Raw genomic sequence first — 20531 nt, 5'->3', positions numbered from 1 at the left:
TGCCCTCATAGTTTTTTTTTCACTGCCGCTCATCGCAGCTGGAGCGCTTGTGGGCATTATTTGGATCATTATTATTTCACGACTTTAGGAAAGTCAGCCAGAAAAAGAAACGGAGAGAATGAAAGGGAGATATGAATTAACTCTGGCTCCTAAGCAGCAGCCAGAGTCATGTTGCTAAACCTCTGTGGAATCATATGTACATTGACTGCCCGCATTAGCTTTGACTTAAACGAGTATTTTCATTAAGAAACGACAGCTACAATGACAAGTGCTCTCAACGGAGAGAGAGAGAGTAAACTTTATTGTTCCAATTGAGAGGTTTGGTTGCGTGCCCGGAGACTGCCGATGTCTTCCAGGCTGAGCGTGGTTGGCGCCCCTAGTCCAAGGCACCACTGTCCCTGGCCATCCGGCATGCGTGGCTCACTAGGTCCCTTTGGACCTTAAGCTGGCTGCTGGTTAGCCGGTCCTCCCACTGCTCTGCATTTGGGTCTTTATTATTTCGGAACGCTACATTGTGTGTACATTCCCATGTGATATGATATAACGTGGGGGTTGCCCCGCACCACGGACATGTATCCCTATACTGCTCTGGATACATCTTATGTAGGACATGAAGGTTGTAGAAGGTCCCTGTTTGGAGTCTTCTCCAGCATGTCGCCTCGTATTGTGTTAGATGAGGGTGTGGCTGGGGGTATTTGCGCCTTCTGCCTTTAATGAGGTTGAGGATAGCTGCGTACGTGAGCTCCACCGTCATCCCCGGGCCGTCCGAGGCATTTGACGCACCAGCTCGGATAGTGAGCTCGCGAGCTAGCTTGTCTGCCTTCAGATTGCCTTTGATTCCGGCGTGTCCTGGTACCCAGTAGATCCTATGTTGGATATTTTCATTGGTTCGCTTCGTTTTCAAGAGTATCTTTAGTGCTTTCTTATTGATTCTTCCTGCCATGTAGCGTCTGCACGCTTCCTGGGAGTCAGTTAAGATTGTGAGAGATTTGTTGGTGCGATAGCCCTCGGCTGCCGCTAGGGCTACGGCTATCTCCTCTGCCTCAGCTATCGTTCCATCTCTCGTGGATGCACCGCTGATGAGGTCACCTTCCTTCGTTGTTACAACCGAAACTGTTTTCTTGATGCTTTGGCTGCGATTCCATGGATACAGTGTGGCGTCAGTGTACACTACTCGATCTTGTGTGGCTATCTTCGTTTCTACATATATAGCCCTTGCCTGTCTTCTTGCTGCGTGGAGGTTTGGATCCATATTCCTGGGTATGGGACTAACATGGAAGGTTCGACGTATTTCATCTGGGATGTTTTCCGACCTGTCCTCGATGTCCAAGGCTTCTTTATAGTTCAGCCTTCTTAAGAGGGCCCTTCCTGTTGTCGAGTTCCTTAGCCTTTGTATTTGCGACATGAATTGTGCCTTACTAAGCTCATCAAAAGTGTTGTGCAGCCCCAGTTCTGCCAGTTTGTCGTTTGACGTGTTTCGTGGTAAGTTCAGAGCTGTCAACGGAAAAATGCACACCTTTTTCAATAGGACAAGTCGCTGCAGAGGCTCCTGCTGTCCCAATTAGTGATTTTTTGAGCAAAGGAAATGGCGCAGTAACTGTCTCACTTCTGTGGACACGTCAACCGCACCGTAAAGGAAGAAGGGTGGGAGTGAAAGAATAAAGGAAGGAAGAGGTGCCGTAGCGGAGGGCTCCGGAATAATTTCGACCATCTGGGATAATGTGCACTTAAATCGCACAGCACATGGGTGCCTTTTCGCGTTTCGCCTCCATCGAAACGCGGCCGCTGCAGCCGGGTTCGAACACGCGAAATTGGGCTCAGTAGCCGAGCGCCCTAACCACTGAGCCGGGGTGGCGGTGAACGCCCAATTTGTGGTACTAATCGACCAACGGAGCACTGTTTTTCACCTTTGTACGAACGTCGGAAACACCGACCCTTGCTTTTAAAGACACTGAACATTTACTTGGCCGCTGGACATGATGAAATCAAGGCCGAACCCATTAAGTATGTGTCCCAGTTGTTGAAAAATGTTCTCGCACATATTATTAACTTAATGTTCGACACTGGTATTCTTCCTGACCAATTGACAATAAATAGCAAAGGTTGTGCCAATGTGCAAGTCAGGAGACAGAAACGCCCTTACAAACTACCGACCAATATCAGTATTACCTGTTTTATCGAAAGTTTCTAATGGGCTATTAATGTCTGTATAACAAAGTTCTTAGAAAAAATAAAGTATTATATCTAGCTCCCAGCTCGAATTTCAAAAATCGAAATGCACTGAACAAGCACTACTTCACGTAAAGGAGAAAATCATACATGGTATTATTGAAAATAAGGTTTATACATTAGGGTTGTTTCTTGACCTGAGAAAAGCCTTTGACTCGGTTGAACACAGCATACTGCTTCATAAGCTGGAATGCTTTGGAATATGTGCCACTTCACTAAAATGAATAAAAGATTACATTGACACACGCTTCCAATTTACGAATGGGAATAATTACTCCTCCACTTGATTGAGCGTAACAAATGGAGTACTGCAGGAATCAATATTAGGGCCTACGCTGTTTTTGTTATACATCAACGACATTACTGCAATTGCCAACACTGCCGATATAGTTATGTTTGCGGACGACACCAACGTATTTTTTTCTGCACGGAAGAGACGCGAAATTGAAGAAATAACAAATCGCTATCTACACACTTTTTCTGAATGACTAAATGAAAACTGCCTACAATTAAACGCCACTAAAACTAAGTATATAATATTTTCTTCTCCAAATAAACGTGACCAGCACATGATCCAACTTATGTGCAAAACTACTAATATTTAGCAAACAACCCAGTAGAAATTTCTTGGAGTTTGTTTCCAGGAAACTCTGACATCGACATGCCATGTAGAGCACTTGGCCACCGATATAGCCCGATCGATCACATTCATTATAAAAATCTCGACAATGATGCCTTTCAGGCTACAAAAATCCCTTTATTACGCTTTAATTTACTCAAAGCTTTCCTACTGTTCACTAGTTTGGAGCACCACTACTCAACATAACTTTAATAAGTTGATTGTATTACAAAAACGAATGCTACGTATTTTTGAAAATTATATAGGAGACCCGCGATTTACGCACTACGCCTATTTGCAAAGCGCGACGTGATCATGTCCAACCAAATATACTTGTATAAAATAATTCACCACATACACGCCACACACAAACACAAAAGTCTCGGTGTAACAGTTGATGACCAGTACGTACGGTTTCAGACATTACACAAGAAGGCTTCCGAAGGTTAGAACAAATTACGGTAAACAGTCATTGACCTACCAAACAATCAATATTCTAAGTAAACACGAAGGCATAATAAATTAGGCAGATAGCTCTGCTAAATTAAAAAGAATGTATAGAACTTTTGTTGTGACAACCGCATGTGTTAAGTCGATTTTTTATTATAAGATGAGCATTTTTTTCTTATTTACTGTTTTTTGTTTTCATGCGCAGTGTGTACTGCTGCATCAGTGCTCACTGAATGCCTGTAACGCGTTATAATTCTTACGAAGTTTGCCTGGGCACATGATTTTTGTCAACTGTGTATTTGTGTAGTATTGCTTGTTCTCTTTTCTCGGTATATTGTAAGTTATTTTCGTTGTATTGTAAGTTATTTTCGTTGAATGTCGAATGGAAATCCGAAATTTCTATGTCAAGTGCATCTTTCTGCTACGCTGTACGAATAAAACGGCGGCAGTGACCTCGTCAGGCTGTATCAGCCTTTGGTCTCTGTCTCCGCAGGACATGCCCTGAAAATAAAATGTTTTGATTTGATTTGATTTGATTTCAGAGCGAAAGCTTTACTACTACCCTCCGTAGCTTCTTCACCGTGAGCGCGAGTTTGAACTTGAACCGAGGAGAAACCACGCGATAGCTATGACGTCACTCAGCCGCCGCCGCCGTGGTGGTGGTGAAAAACATTTATGTGCAGACACCCTTAAGGAGGCTATGCATGAGCTGACCCGGAGGGGGCCAACACTTGCAAATACTAGGTGAAGGTCCTAGTTCGGTACGGTACCCCAGTGGCGTCGGCCGCCACCCGGGCTCGCCCGACCAAGGCCCGTTGGGCCTGCAGGTCAGAGCAGCGGAGCAGGGTCGCCTCCCAGTCCTCCCGGGTTGGGTTGGGGTGAGGGGGGATAGCAGGGTAGGAGGGGCAGGCCCACACCATGTGGTAGATGTCCGAAGACTTCTGCGCACAATGCCACAATGCGGACAGCTGCCCTAGAAAGAAGGGTCGAAGTGCTTGACAGCTGCTGGACATAGCAAAGTATTAATATAAAGGTGAAACAGAAGCCGCTCCTCCGCCTTTGCGAGACATTTACACGGGCGGGCTGCCGCCGCCCTCGCTGAAACCGAGCGCTCGCCTCTTGATTAAGCAAGCGTGCGTGTTGGACAGTGTTGCGCATGCGCAGCTGGCGCCTGTATGAATTCCGCCAATCAGACTGCTGCTGGCACAGTCCAGTGGCTCATAAAGGCAGTGGCTGCGCTCATAAAGGCAAATGCGAAAAGGTCTATAGGCCGTCGACGTTCAATGTGTTCATTGGCGTTGGCGTTGACAGCGTTCTAGACTGATGATTTTGGGAAATGGAAGAGCGTATAACTGGCTCTCTGGGTCAGTGGACACCTCAATCGCGCTTTTGGCAGAATTCAGTGCTCTCGCAATTTTTGTTGCGTATAGCATACGTCTCTTGCTAAGGCTGGAGACTAGCTCGTGACAGGTATTTGAACCGAGTGTCCGAATGTTTCACTCACACTTTTGTGGATACAACGTTTGTGGTAGCGTTCGGAGGCGTGTTTTCTCATTTCTCAGTGCGCAACCTGCGTCGAGGTCGAACGCTCGCAATAACATTCTAATGATTTCGTGTTGTGTCCTGGCATTACGTGGCGGGGATCTAGGGTCTCTCGCACATATGGCGAGGGCTCTATGTCACCGGGAGTACCTGTTGCTAAACCGTCGTCTTCTCTTTAGATGACGCTGTTGTTGTGACGCGCGTCCTTTCTTTCAATATTTCCTCTCATATCTCTGGCAACTCTCCTACTGTCTGCACGTGACAGCGATTGTGGCTCAGCCTGAGCCAGTGGGCAGGCCCGTGCACTTTCCTTTCAATTCTTCCCGCATTCGCAACAACAACAACAACAACAACAACAACAACAACAACAACAACACAAAAGCAGTCTTAAGTGCCTCTTATTTTTGCTAAGTTTATTCTCTCTTTCACTCAACCTCTCGCTGCGAATGGTGCCGCCATGTTTTCTGCGCACAAAATCCGCAACGTTCGATTAAGGAAAATTGCGTGTGTCCGCTACTATGCTTGCTTGCCCTTGCATTTAAAACGGTGGCGTAAACGCCGATTAAAGCCTTGATGACGTTTAGTCCTCTCCGCTCTGCATAACGCTGAATTGGGGGCCGAATGATAACGTTGTTTTCAGGCACGGTACATTCTCACGCAGAAGCGCTTGCAGGGACGTTCAAAATAAACGAACAGCTTTCAACGCAAAGCTCACACTGCATGGCTTGCACGGCCAGTCATGGCAAGGAACGGGCGGAAGAGAGGAAAATTTGACTGCTTCCGTAAGTGCCGTCATCAGATATTTAATTTCCTCCAAACTGGCTTTCGACTGTTTGGAGACACCTAAACGTCTCTGCGGCTTTAATTGGAGTGTGCGGTAGCGTTTTAAATGCTAGCGCTAAAAAAAAAAAGAACTAGGCTCTATATCTAGAAGCTTCAAACATTCGCACCATTGAAAGCCGCGAAAATTTCAAAAAAACGCTACAGCTTGAATTTGTGGCCTGCAATCAAAATCTTGTTTCTATTAGTCTCGAGAGTGTACTTGTCTTTCAAATCAGTCATTTTGCAAGCAGATGTGCCCAGTGCTTTGCGGAAGACAGAGTGGAAGTCCAATGTAACTAATGAGTTATGCTGGCGACGGTGCGTATCCCAAAAAGCAAAATGATAATAATGAAAAAGCAAAAATAACAAGCTTTTTTTCTCTTTGCGGCGGGAAAGGTGAACGCGAAAGCGTTGCCCCCTCCCCCACGCGGTCGCACCCCCCCCCCCCCCCCACACACACACGGCCTAAAATCATAAACTTTGTCACGTGAATACATGTGGTTTGGTTTGTTTTATGGGGTTTATCGTTCAAAGAGACTCAGGTTAAGCGGGCCAAAGCAGTAGAGGGCTCCAGACAAATTTGACCGTCTGTGGTTCTTTAACGTGCATTGACACAGAAGAGTTCATGGGCCTCTAGCATTGCGCCTATATCGAAATGCGACCGCCTCGGCCGAGACCAAACCAACGTCTTAGAGTCAGCAGCCAAGCACCATAACAGCTGAGCCACCACGGCGGCCGACCACATGTGGCACTGTGCTGTCGACGACCTAGTGACCAGAGACCACTACATTATCGCTGGTCATAGTTTCATTTGGTGTCAGCAGGCTAAAAACATCATTGGTTTTTTCTTACCGGAGAGAAACTTTAAATTCTACGACAGCGACTATGACTTCGAAGTATGTTCATGCCTTAATTGTCACTAGCGCCGGGTAAACTGTGCTCCTACTTCTGCCATTTATCCAAGAAGTCGTCCCTTACCATGTGAGATCGTCTGCTTCAAGAAATGAACGGGAAACATATTCCTACCTCTGTAGCTTATATTAGTTAATTATGCGCGCTTCAAGACGTGCTCAGCTTAAAATTTTGCCTTTTTGTGAACGGCGCGCCAATAAAACGAGTGCGAAACATGCTTTTCTTATTATCTACCGTGAACTGAAGGCAGGAATAAAGTGAAGCTGGCAAAGGAATGACGGTGAAAGAGAATGCGACGGATCCTGTATGCAAAGAAACAAAAGGTACCGCCGAGTCTTTAAGCCTTTACTTGCCAGTGCTTCAAAATTGGAATGCATGAAATACAAGTTTTTATTTCCTTTCAAAATACAGCATTGTTCGAAATTTTTGTTTTCATGTACAGCATAATGATCGCGGAGAATATCGCAGATTTAATGTTTCTTGTCAACTGGTTTAATGAACTGCAATTATTACAGGAAAACGGACGTAATTCGGCCCTTGTCAAAGCCGAGTGTGGAGCCCTTTCGCACTAAAAAATAATATTGAATTGGACAAAGCAGAACAAACCTAATGTCAATTGTCAGTGATTTCGTGAAAGAAAAATAATTAAGTAAAGCCTCTGCGTCTTTTAGGGGCAGTGAGATTATGAAAGTGTTCCATTTCTGAAACAATGGCGTTTGGCAGTAGCGGAATTCAAAGACAGGCGATGTTCCTTTCTTAGGGTCTCCCGCATTACATTGCTTGGCGTAAACGCTGTCTCGTTCTAACACGTATGTGAGCACAGATTTGCGGTTTTTCGGGTAGACAGTTTATGGGACAGCGTATTAAAGTATTAAACAAATTCTAGGTATTTTCAACCCGCCGCATGTCTTTCGGGCTCTCACCTGCCGGCTATAACGCGAGGCACGTGCCGAGGATAGTCACGTGATCGTCGAACTGAACTGTGCGTGGGCCGCTGTGAGACGAACTTATCATAGCTATGCTACAAAAGCCATTGCTCAATAAATGCCTTCCTGTCTAGCATAGCTTCTGAAGCATTGTATGCGACACAGCTCACACGGTGACAGAAAAATTACTCAAGCATTGTGTATTTCTTTATACTACGATGTCTATAATTTGCAAAGGTATTGCAGGCAGGAATTTGGTTGTCGCCGCATATAAAGAAAAGGAATTTCGCACTGCACGGACCACAAAAGCTGTTTCAGACGTGATCATCTGTATATAGAAAATGCCCATTTTCCAAAGATGGAAAGTGGTAAAAAAATCAAACGTGCAGTCATTATAAATGTGGCTACATTTGTTTCACGTTAGTTTAGGAAAGATTTGTGAATTGACGATAGGAACGTTCATTTTCTAACATTGCTTCGGAGTGCTTCGTTTAATATTAATAATAATAATAGGTTTTTGGGGAAAGGAAATGGCGCAGTATCTGTCTCATATATCGTTGGACACCTGAACCGCGCCGTAAGGGAAGGGTAAAGGAGGGAGTGAAAGAAGAAAGGAAGAAAGAGGTGCCGTAGTGGAGGGCTCCGGAATAATTTCGACCACCTGGGGATCTTTAACGTGCACTGACATCGCACAGCACACGGGCGCCTTAGCGTTTTTCCTCCATAAAAACGCAGCCGCCGCGGTCGGGTTCTAACCCGGGAACTCCGGATCAGTAGTCGAGCGCCCTAACCACTGAGCCACCGCGGCGGGTAGTGCTTCGTTTAAAAAGCTAAAGTCGACACCAGTTTAGGGCGCGTAGCCCAGTTCCATAACCACCCACGTTGGCTGAAGAGCACTTGGTTCGGGTAGCGTGCGCATGTTTGCCGCTTCCCACAAAGACCAGCTGTTCATCAGCGATGCAGAAATCTGGAGCAGATCTCGATCTCGCTAGTAGGAAGCCAACGAGTGCTGGCGCAACATGTAATGCGCTCGCTGTGTGCCAGCACATTATTTATGGCGCCGTAACTGAGCGCGTTAGCGGGCTTCCGCAGAGCACACCAAGGATGCACGCGGGAGGAGAGAGAGCAATAGCATCGCACGTACATAGCCAGTAGCCCGAGCATGGCGTAGCGAGGCCTCAATAGCACGTACTCGCACCTGGACGGCTCAGTAACAGACCACCACAAAAATTATCCGCCGATTATACTCACGGCTGAGAGAAGCTTCCGAAAGATAACTATATAGGTTCTGATCCTTGAGGAATTGTGCTATCAAGTACTTTCGTTGATACCAGATATCACGTTCATTACGCATCTGAGTGCATTCACTCTGCCCGACAAATTTCGTTATTTACGAATTTCGTTATAGCCTCGGATAATAAAACTGCAACCCTCAAGTAAGACAAGCCTGTTACTACCTAGGACTGTGGGGAAGAGACTGTTTACAGCTTTCCGTCGAGGAGAGAAAAAAATATAAGTAAAGCGCAGGTATCTTGCAGGCCTACTAGGTTCTTTGTCTTCTTCGCACCAGAGGTGCCTACCACCAGAGACGGCTGCTTGATTTGACTGACCGAAGGCTTTCTTCGCAACAGGTGTGCCCCGTCAGATATGGTCTTGCGACGAATCAGGATGCAGGTATTAAGGGAGTACGACTTGAAATTTTATATACAAAAATCTACAATAATACAAGTTGCTGCAGAAGAGACAATTTAAACGACAAAAAAGTTAAACAAAAAATGTGGAACTAGCTAACACTAGGAGAGGCCCTTACTCGGAATAGCCGAAGATGCATTACATCTGACCGTAGCCCAGAACCACTTTCCATGGCTCCAGGCCCTGGTTTTAAAGACCTAAAGGCCAGTCCCATATTCTGTGGCGTCAAATCACGTCAAACTATTAACATGATTGGTTAAGCAAGTGTTTGGCCGGCCCTCATATTTCCATCGGGTATATAACGCTGTCCTTAAAGCAAACAAAACAAAAAAGGACATCAAATTCACTTCCAAAAAAGGAAAACCATTTTTCTCACAAGGCGCCACACTCCTTGGTCCACTGGTTTGCCTGCGCCGCCTGACAGCCTTTTCAGTATTACCAAAACACTCTCTCCCACAGAAAAAGAAAAGTAATAACAAACACGCAATCGTGCCCGCCCGTGCAATCGGTTTCGTCGAAGCTCGTCAACCCTGGCGCCCTCTCGCAATAAGAACTCTCATCGGGCTTCAGCGTGGTGCTTCCCCTGTGCGTGACTGCCTGCTCAGTCGCGAGTTTCCCAGGGGGATTAGTGTTCTTTTGAGTTTATGCAGGAATATCAAGACGGCTAAGCTTGTCCCAGGCCTACCGGCTAGCTGACGCCTCATCGATACCCGATCGATGGGGTTATCTTAAATCTGGCCGTCGCTGCCCATCCGTCATTTTTATTGCTTCTCTTCTTGACAAGACTGCTATTTTTCAAGATCTTCCAAAGAAGATATCTGCCGCAAGGTCGCGTCGCGTCTGATGTCTGTCAAGACGAGGGGGCTTGAACAAAGCGCTCGGCCGTCGCTGTCAGGGGTGCTCGACCCCAAGACGGGCGCTCATTTTTAGCGCGTCCCGCCGCCGCCCATCGCCGGGGTAGAGGGGGGGGGGGGGGGGGGGGTTAAAGGGAGGCTGCAGTTGTGGGGCGCCGAGACCGGGCGACCGGTCGTAATGACCCCGCGCATCACCGATCACGTCCAATATAGAAAGCGAAACAAAGACGTAACGGATGGATGCTATCTCTAAGATGAAGCTACTATGGTGGAACTTGAACCATGTGTGGGGTTTTGTTGGTTGCTCAGTGCCGAGAGCAAATCTGCACTGACCTCGCGCGAAGCAAGCACTGCCTGCTTCTGTCGGGCAGAACCTGCGTGAGGCTAAGATTTGAACGAGAGAGACGCAATGTGAAGCGGGAAGCTGTCGCAGACGTATGCACATCACAATATCTGAAGGTCGAAGGCGCATTTTTGGTGCTACAGTCTGTCCTCATTACTTTATGCGTCACAATGCTCTTCGTGCAGGCAGCTCAAATTGCCGATAAATGCGGGTAGGCGTGCGCATGCATGTATTTTTCGGGATGATTTTCAAGATAAAAATAACAATACGCAAAACGAAACTTGCTTATAACAGCACTCGGATAACTAGCGAATAGATTAAACAAATCGATTCTCCAGTTATTACACCCAGATGCCTAGCGAAAGCACCGCAAGTTCTACGGTCGCACTCAAAATACAAGACACGGATTTGTAAGGTGCGATCCCCCCCCCCCCCCCCTCCTAAGAAAATAAATAAACGAAATTGCAGGCCACACAAAATGGCACCGTAAAAGATTCATATGAGAGGGTGTGGGGAATCACGAATCGAAAGGAAGATGCTATTCTTCTAAAATATTGCAGCTGGTAAAGAAAGGTCTTATTCAATAATTGCATGTATGCATAGTTTAGTTTATGGGGCTTTAACGTCCCAAAGCGACTCAGGCTATGAGGGACGCCGTAGCGGAAGGCTCCGGAAATTTGGACCACCTGGGGTTCTTTAACGTGCACTTCCATCGCACAGTAAACGGGCCTCTAGAATTTCGCCTCCATCGAAATTCGACCGCCGCGGCCGGGATCGAACCCGCGTCTTTCGGGCCAGCAGCCGAGCGCTATAACCACTCAGCCCCCGCGGCGACTATCATGTATGCATAGATAAGGAGACAAAGAGCGGAGTGGGAGAGGAGGCTTCCCAATATAATTACAAAATGGAGAAATAGAGAAGGAAATGGAACATGATGGTATTGTGAATGTCTAAAAATTACAATTCAGCGCAACCACATTGCAATGATCGTGACTTCGAGGATGCTTGAAGTGGCGCGTCTCTGTCACGTAAGTGATTTCTCTGAGCTTTAGGACAGGAGGCGCCTCGATAAATGTACGCAACACGGCCCTTCAAGGGCCTTCCCTCTGGCTCCGGCGGCCCATCTTGGCACTGAGGCAATAAGCGTAGCGGTCATCTCAAATGCAAATGCCGACGCCCTCAAGCGCTGCCCGCCGCGGTGTTGGGTAAAGACGACCGCGATTGTCGATCAATGTTTCGAGTGCGTTTATCTCCTGGCTCACGGAGCGACGCACAGCGGCCAAACACAGACACATTACACACCTTATCGCCTGTAAAAAAGAAGGAAGGCAGCAGGTGATAGCACGAGGTTCCCCGAAGCCCTCCCGAATCGACTCGTTGCAGTTCCGCAGGAAATTCACTGCAGGCCGTCGGTGTGTGCTGGAATCGAGTTTGCAGAGGCTTGTGTAACTTAGCACGTCTGTTTGTTTGCTGTCAGAAAGAGGTCATTGATTGCAACAGCATGTTTGCTGATATGTCGTTACCGCAAACACCAGCGTTCACGTGCAACCTCCTTGGGAACGTTGTTGAGGTTATCATCCGAGAGCTCGACGCTTACGACAACGCGCGATGTGTAATCAGGTAATCGGGACCGGCGTGGTACGTGTGGTCCTTGGAGCGGTTATTGTGGGTATGAGAGAAGAAAGAGCTGATGAGCGGAGGACGTAATAAAACTGACACTCTCACCTCTTCACCCAGAAGGAGGACGGAGAGTTTTTATTTTGTAGTCCTGAGCCTGGTACGCGATACACATCGTTTAATGTTCCATAGCGGCGGAGGGGCTTTGAAAGGGGAAGTAGTGAAGGGTTCCGAATTGATTTCTACCATCTGGGTTTCTTTAACTCGCACTGACATCGCACAGTGCACTGGCGCCTTGCGTTTCTCCTCCATCGAAACGCGGCCGCCGGCCCCGACCGGTATTGAACCCGAGTCCTCGTGCTCAGAAGTCGAGCTCCCTAACCACTTGGCCACCCCGGTGGGGTCTGCCTAAAGCCAGACGTGGGAGTGAATTTGAAAGACGACACCAATTTGAGGCCGAATAATTATGACTTGTCCTGAAGTTCGTTGAGCGGACAAGGGTTTGAAGATGACGAGCTCGTTAAGATACGTGCTCGTAAGAAGTTGGCGAACGCTCTCAAGGTTAGGCTGCACCAACATCAAGACATCAAGTGAGGGCAGCCGCCGCTATATTTCAGTCGGCGCAGAGTTCTGTACGATTAGGATACCAACGGGGACAAGTCGATTTTTCTTCTAAGTTAGTGAAAAAGTTACGTTCTATCTCTAACGATCAAGCAATTAATTTCCCGCTCATAGGAATACCTTTATTTTTGAAAAAAAAAAAACACTCTTTCTTCGGTTTCAGTGAATACTAGCTCCTTTCGTGTCTAAAGTTCGTTGTGGCATTGAAATCGAGAATCCAGTGCTCCGTTACGCAGTAGGTTGTGAAGAGTCTGCATATCGTTTTACGAGCGCACCGGAAAGACTTAACTACCGTTGTTTTTACGCTGGGCCGAAAACTCGCTGCAAGCGCTTTCATAGCGGCACCTGGCAGGTAAACCAATAATAGATCTTACTGAGCAGAATGTTTCACCGTTAGGGGGCTTCCTGCGGCCGAGACGACCGCGCTACACTCTCACCAACTGCTGCCACCGGTTCACGATCCGCGCGTTGAGAGAAGGTGAAATGCTCGGTTCGACGCTGGCTGAAGGAAGTCACGGCCGGAAAAAAAGAGTTCGCGGCGCCCGCGCTCGATGAGTCGCTGGCACCCGTTCAAGGAGCCCGAGCAGGGCGACAAGACGGATAGCGCGGCGTCGCGCACCGCCGCGCCGACGGCGTGCAGTTGTCAGCGGCGTTGCGACACAGCAGCCACGCTAAGTGCGTGCCGGGCCTCCGCGGCGCCATCATTCACAATAAACACAACGCTCAGCACGATTAGGCAGCGCTGCTTGGGAAAGAAGCGGGATGGAGAGCGGGTGTGTAACGTCACTCTCGCGCCTGTCTACTTCGGCCTCATTTACAACTTCGCGACTCCTTTGACAGCGAGACGAACCGACCCTATCGCGACAGAGGTACCTTAGCGCAAATAAAAGAAAAGAAGGGGACGGGGAATGGAAGAGCATTTCATTGTTTTGCTGATTCAGCGTCGTGACAAGGCTGCTTTACTAAAACTACTGCATCTGTTCGGAGATTCCAGTGCTAAGAAAGTTGGCACGGAGGGGTCATCTTGTATAGCAACAGCAAATAAATTCTAAGATACCTTTTTGTGGCACTTGGGAGGGTGGATGTGTAGGCCAGTTGGTGAGACATCGGGAGGCTATATTCTGAGACACCTTTTATGGGAACTATAACAAGTAAGGACTAGCACCGGTAAAAATTTTCCAAGAGCTGGACCCACCTCTGCTTTTACTGACTGAGGTTTTTTGCGCTACCACTGCTATGATTAAAATTTTGTTTGTTAGCGGAAGTATGGATATAATTACAGAAGATGTCATTAGTTGTGTCATTTGCTTAACTTTAAGTCCTATCGTTGTTGATACAGGGTAGAAATAGGAAGGAAGGCCTTTGATCTCAAGGCTCATTACGTTTCCTCTTGCGCTGTAAGGGTATACAATTTCAATTTTTTTGCACTTTTGAGCGCTACACTAGAGTGTGGCACAATCTGGTCAACGATCTTCACACACACACACACACACACACACACACACACACACACACACACACACACACACACACACACACACACACACACACACACACACACACACACACACACACACACACACACACACACACACACACACACACACACACACACACACACACACACACACACACACACACACACACACACACACACACACACACACACACACACACACACACACACACACACACACACACACACACACACACACACACACACACACACACACACACACACACACACACACACACACACACACACACACACACACACACACACACACACACACACACACACACACACACACACACACACACACACACACACACACACACACACACACACACACACACACACACACACACACACACACACACACACACACACACACACACACACACACACACACACACACACACACACACACACACACACACACACACACACACACACACACACACACACACACACACACACACACACACACACACACACACACACACACACACACACACACACACACACACACACACACACACACACACACACACACACACACACACACACACACACACACACACACACACACACACACACACACACACACACACACACACACACACACACACACACACACACACACACACACACACACACACACACACACACACACACACACACACACACACACACACACACACACACACACACACACACACACACACACACACACACACACACACACACACACACACGCGCACGCACGCACGCACACACACAGATATTTTATATATATATATATATATATATATATATATATATATATATATATATATATATATATATATATATATATATATATATATATATATATATATATATATATATATATATATATGTCAACATGAGACATGCGTCCAAGGGACACTCATGAAAGTGCATTTTTCCGGCTATCATCTTCAGCGCGGTTATTGGCCAACGATTCCGGTTTTGCCAAACTTCCCCAGAATAGCTGCAGAGAGCTTGCGACACCAAAGGCCGCCTTTCGAGCTAATTACTAACCGCTTATCCTCCTTTTCTTGACGTTTGTGGATATTTTTGCCTCAGGAGTCTGTCTGATGCATCATTCATGTGCTTGCAGAAATAATGGGAGAGTAAGATGCAGCATAGAGACGTAGGCCTTAAACAATCTGATTGGTCTTTATAATGTTTATAATGGTGCGCCTGGTAACTCGCATCGCGTTTGCATGAAGCTGCCGCTCTCAGGGTACTGAAAAAGTAAGCCGAATTTCATGAGCCGCATTTTTGTGCTGAACGAGGCGGATTCAGAAATACATAAAAAAATCGAAGGCCTTGCACGTTGTCGTCTCAGAGTTTTTCGTTGCTTTTGAACGCACTCCGCCGTTGATGATCGCTTCCGGCATGCACGAGAAGGCCATTGAAATATATGCATGGTATAGCCGCACTTTTTTTTCTTTATTCAATACTGCAAACCTTGTACAGGTCCAAAGAGGGTGGGTTAAATGGCAACAAGAGGATAATAACAAAGTTAATAAACATCAGTGTAGGGAAAGGCAATAAAGAATCATTCCAGTCGATTAAAGTGCGAGAAAAAATGATAACTTGAATAAATCGATTCGCGCACAATACGGCGTCAGAGAGTAAACATAATGAGCCTTGACATCGAAGTCCTCCATTTCTATTTCTACGCTTCAATCTGCACTTCAAACTACGTAGACAAATTAAAAGAAAGACTGCTTTTCACCTCAACTGTGATTGCCCTTCAATTGTGGGCCAGTAATTGTGTTTAGTCCTCCGCAGCCCAAAGAAGAAGAAGAAGAAGAAGAAGAAGAAGAAGAAGAAGAAGAAGAAGAAGAAGAAGAAGAAGAAGAAGAAGAAGAAGAAGAAGAAGAAGAAGAAGAAGAAGAAGAAGAAGAAGAAGAAGAAGAAGAAGAAGAAGAAGAAGAAGAAGAAGAAGAAGAAGATGATGATGATGATGATGAACTTTTACTGCGCAAGGGCGTCTTGGCCAAAGAGCCACATGGAACAAGGTATTTTTCGATTACTCAAGGTGGGGCCAAAGCCCATTTTCCAAGCATATCGGCCTTTTCTAGCCTAGCACCAGGACAGGGGAAAGCTTGTACCTATTCCATCACCGGTGGATGCCCGGTGGCACGCAGCCCAAAGAGACGGTGTGGCTGTTTCCCAAACATCCCGAGCTTAAGCACGTGTTACAGGCTTGAACTTTAAGCGTTAAATGTGCTAACCCTTATATTACGCTGAAGCATGGTATTTACTTCTTAAAAATAAAATACATGCTTATTTAGCAAAGAGAAAAATGGAAATGCCGATAAGTTTCCTCATGGTCGCCACAAGATGAATGAAGGGCAATAGTTCTTTACAACGTTTACTCGTACACTTGGCCTGCGCAATGCACTCTGCTCATCCTCATACCATCGTATCTTATATTTTATTATCACTGCCGATTGCTGATACTTTTTTGGTACTGGATTAGTTAAGGATGTTAAGCTCAAATCCAGGGCATAGCGGACGCATTCTGATGCAGGCAAAATGTACAAAACGCCCCCGCTTGCGCTATGCCAGAGTACAATAAAGAACTAGAGGAAGTTTAAATTAATCCGGAACCTTCCACTTCGGCGTCCCATATAAGTCAAGTTCCACTGCCTTGTGATGTTAAACGCCACATACCACACCTTACGCTCATACACCGTCTTACAGAGTATATACACGTGAGACGTGCTTAAGATTGCATTTTGTTCCTCATTTAAGGTAAATCGCCACCAAGCCGTGCTTATTTTGGGTCATCTGTGCGTCAGTCCTTATAAATTTTATGCATGACATATTCGTACTTAACTGATATGTTGCCTGAAACGTACACACGAAGCATGGCATGGTCGCTACCTTATCTATACGTCGTTTAACGGCGAAAGAGCCCCCTCTTCGGCATACACCAAATAGTTTCCAAATGTTGCTTTGGACACGATAGAAACCACTTTTAATGTTCTTTTTGTTGCCGTGCCCTTGGTAATGTGCCGTGCTGCGCCTGTAATTGTTATATTTTGATTGTGCTTGTTCTGTTCCTGTAGGCTTTGCAGCGCGTAAGAATAACTGATTTATGGGCGAAACTTTCAGTGCCTGAAATACACTGTAGCGGCTGGACATCAAAGTCAGACTTGGCCTCCGCAGTTACAAAAACAAACAACACATACGTAGACCATGTGAGACAGGCCAGCTGCAGCAAACACTTGCATATCTTCTGACTCAGAAAAAGAAACTTATTCATAATTCCGTCTCTAAGTTCAACTTGCAATAGCCTAGGACTCAAAATCTTATGCTCTGTGAGAAAACAACATATTCTGAAGGTTTGAAGCCATGTTTGTATTAGCTGGCATCGATGAACTAAGATGAAACTCATCATGAAATGGAGTCACTAATATTAATTGGAAACTTAAAAAGTACCAAAGAAATAGCCGGTTTCATATCATCATGAAATGTTCATCAAACACTCACTGCAGGATATATTCTGATCGACTCGAAGGTCGGCAAAATAACTTTCTTCTTAGTAAATGCTACAGACCCTCTCTGGAAGATCACTGATTCATTTTGTATTACAACTGTTTTCCCTTAAATCAGGGGAACATGTTGCCCACTCTTCACTGAACATGACTTTTTCAATATGCACTTATCTCACATTCAGCCAGCATTTTTTCCTCGTATCTTTCATTCTGATGTTAAAAAAACATTCCTCATACGGCCCGCTTTCATCTGCTAAAATTGACTTGGAGAATCTCCTATATTCACTTACGAAGTCAGTTGTCAGGTTTTAACCTGCACCAATTGGAATGGGAATCTATTCGTGGATTTCTTAGCAAACCCTAACCATTTCTTTACGCTAATTCACAGTCGTTATTCATCCCTACTGTCAATTCTCGATTGCCCTAACTAATCTTCGTCCTCTTCTTATTTTTCTTAATTTATGAATGTCACTCTCCATCTATCCTCTGAAAATAATTTTTTTAGCTTAAGAATGTGTTAAATATACCACCCCAAAACAAATTAGGCCGGTGTTTGTATTCTACACGATAGCCACATTGAACTTCATGAACGATGTGACATAATACGCGTGAATGTTAACGTAAGTCAGCCGTATAGCCACATTTGCCTAGTTATTCCGGTGTGAATTGTCATATAGACCTCACTTACCACCGAAAATATCTAATGCTTTTATTTTTCACTATTTAACTAGCTTATGACCTGTTACCAACATATTACAGACTACCATGTTTTAGGCTTCCTACACCGCGCGGCTCGACATTTGCATCGACATCTAAGAAATTTCTCGCTTTGAAAGCTGTTTTTTCGTACCAAACGTGGACAATCTAGAATTTTTTTGGTCTTTCACCAAACTTCTGGCCAAAATCTAATTGCAACCCATGAATCTGCTCAAACTGCTTCATCAAGTCCATGCTAGTTCTCTTGCAGCAGCTGCTGCCCTCACAGCCACGGCTTCTCGGCGTGTAAAGACGAGCTTAATTTCCTCTTTCTCGCTTCCGGCCAAAAAGAAAAAAAAACGCTGGCCTAGTTTTTTCACCTAGTATTTTATCTTTCGTTATTCATAGATAAAGAGTTTGTATTGAACTGCCTTAACGTATATTATGCAATACACATCCTAAAATTCTATACCCCCATGTGCACATGCGATCACATTAGTTTTTCACACGCCTGCCAGGGACTCTAGTAACCGGCTTGCCCCATTGTAGGCCTGTCATTGAACAGGCGTGTCCGTCAAGTCCTACCTTCCCGGAACTTATCAAGTGGCCATGTTCACACTCACCCCTTATGAAATGTCCTCGTTATAATTTTTTGTGATATACAAGCACACAAATAAAAGAAAAATGCTTTTACACCTGCGTTAACAATTTGGCCTATCCGTGCTTACGTCGGCCAACAATTCTCTGTGTACTTGCTGCAGCAGCCTTTGTGATGCGCTCTTCCTAAATATACACTCAAGAATTTGACGGAACTAAGTATTAGTCAGGGCAATGCAATGCTTCAGTTTCGCCACAGGCAATAATTAAGCTTGAATGGTTTCCACTGTTATTAACCATTTTTGGTAACGGCTGTGGTAGAGTTTGTTTCGGCGTGGGGATTTTTTATATTACTACTATATCGTATACAGACATTTTGGGGCATGTTTGAACCCCCAGGGACCATTATTAGTTGGTGTACCAACGCTTTTCAGAAACAGAGGCGTTATGCGTCTTGGAAGAGCACTGCCTTCAGACTGAAGCTCTATGTTCATTTCGTCTCCTCTTTAGTGGTAATGAATGCCTATTTATAGCTGGTGCTTGTTGTGTGTATGGAACCACTGTGAAATTCTACCTGTCCTGTCATCTTGATGTAATCACAATGGGGCTCATGATAGGGAGCTGAGTGTGGTTTTTCTGTGCTGCTTTAGATATGTAGCTTTTCGTTTTGGCATTCTAATGTAGCGCTTTGCAGCACCGTTAAACTTTTTGGCATCATGGAACAAGTGCGCGGATGTTTTCAATGACGTTTTATAACCTTCTTTTCATATTTCCGTATATTTTATTTTCTTTCTTGTTGTATGAACTGGTTGTGGCCAGCCTGTATGCATGGACATTCAACTCCAGTATTCATTATTCGTCAGATCTAATAGAAGGAGCAGCCGCTTGTAAACTGCGGTGTTGCAGTGCAAAAAAAAAAGAGGAATGGCACGCTCGCTAGGCGACAGTACAGGATGCATTGCTATCAAAGGCACCGTCGTTTCTTATGCGCAAACTTCCACTCTATGGACACGCGTCGATTGCAAATTACAAGGAACATTCGACATACGCTGCAAATCAAGTTGCGTAAACATGCCTGCAAATCAACCTTTTCGAGCTAGTTTAGTGACGTCATCTGAATAAGGAAACCCAAATTAAGTTGCGTGACATGCGGAAACTATACACACTTGCCTAACACAGATCCACCTGCGTAATAAATTGCGTAGGCATGGACTCTACGTACGTAAGCTCCCAAGAAACGCCCAGCTGTCTATTTTGCTGCCGGAAACAAATTTTTCGCAGTCTCGAGAGAGAACGGCCTCAGCGGACAGCGTGCTTTCATCAGGCTCCATATTTATTCAGGAGGCAGCGCAATATAAAAATACACATATAAACCGAAGTATCCTATCGCGTTATCAAAAACTTGCTCAAAGAAGTGTGAAGCAATTGCGATGCTTGGGCAGAGAGCGATTGCAGCGTCCGTCTGAAGGTCGTATCGGGGCCCCTCCTGCTCGGCTGAGATAAGGCTACGCACATAGTGTGCATTATCGTGCGAGAACGCGAAAAGCTTTTCTTTATAGCACCCGGCTGGG

At 45.7% G+C, this 20531-nt stretch overlaps 1 protein-coding gene across 1 annotated transcript in view; it reads left to right on the top strand.

Annotated features, from left to right (window-relative positions):
• Positions 1–20531, top strand: part of LOC144093608 (cholinesterase-like) — a 73081-nt gene that overhangs the window by 3054 nt on the left and 49496 nt on the right. The gene's annotated exons all lie outside the window — the stretch shown is intronic.

This window comes from Amblyomma americanum, chromosome 6 (genome assembly GCF_052857255.1).
Source record: "Amblyomma americanum isolate KBUSLIRL-KWMA chromosome 6, ASM5285725v1, whole genome shotgun sequence".
NCBI lineage: Eukaryota > Metazoa > Arthropoda > Arachnida > Ixodida > Ixodidae > Amblyomma > Amblyomma americanum.
Note: the sequence above shows the minus strand (reverse complement) of the source record. Positions and strands in the feature narration are given on the sequence as shown.